Source organism: Arachis duranensis, chromosome 4 (genome assembly GCF_000817695.3).
Source record: "Arachis duranensis cultivar V14167 chromosome 4, aradu.V14167.gnm2.J7QH, whole genome shotgun sequence".
Lineage (NCBI taxonomy): Eukaryota > Viridiplantae > Streptophyta > Magnoliopsida > Fabales > Fabaceae > Arachis > Arachis duranensis.
Window position 1 is genome coordinate 75,497,173 of NC_029775.3, and position 400 is coordinate 75,497,572.

Sequence of the window (400 nt, forward strand, 5' to 3'; positions counted from 1 at the left end):
TGATCCAAAGCAAAAAGAGTGTGCTTAAGAGCTCTGGACACCTCTTACTGGGGACTCTAGCAAAGCTGAGTCACAATCTGAAAAGGTTTACCCAGTCATGTGTCTGTGGCATTTATGTATCCGGTGGTAATACTGAAAAACAAAATGCTTAGGGCCACGGCCAAGACTCATAAGTAGCTGTGTTCAAGAATCAACATGCTTAACTAGGAAAGTCAATAACACTATCCGAAATTCTAAGTTCCTAGAGAAGCCAATCATTCTAAACTTGAAGGGAAAAAGTGAGATGCCAAAACTGTTCAGAAGCAAAAAGCTACAAGTTCCGCTCATCTAATTATAATTAATATTCATTGATATTCTGGAATTTATAGTATATTCTCTTCTTTTTATCCTAATTGATTTT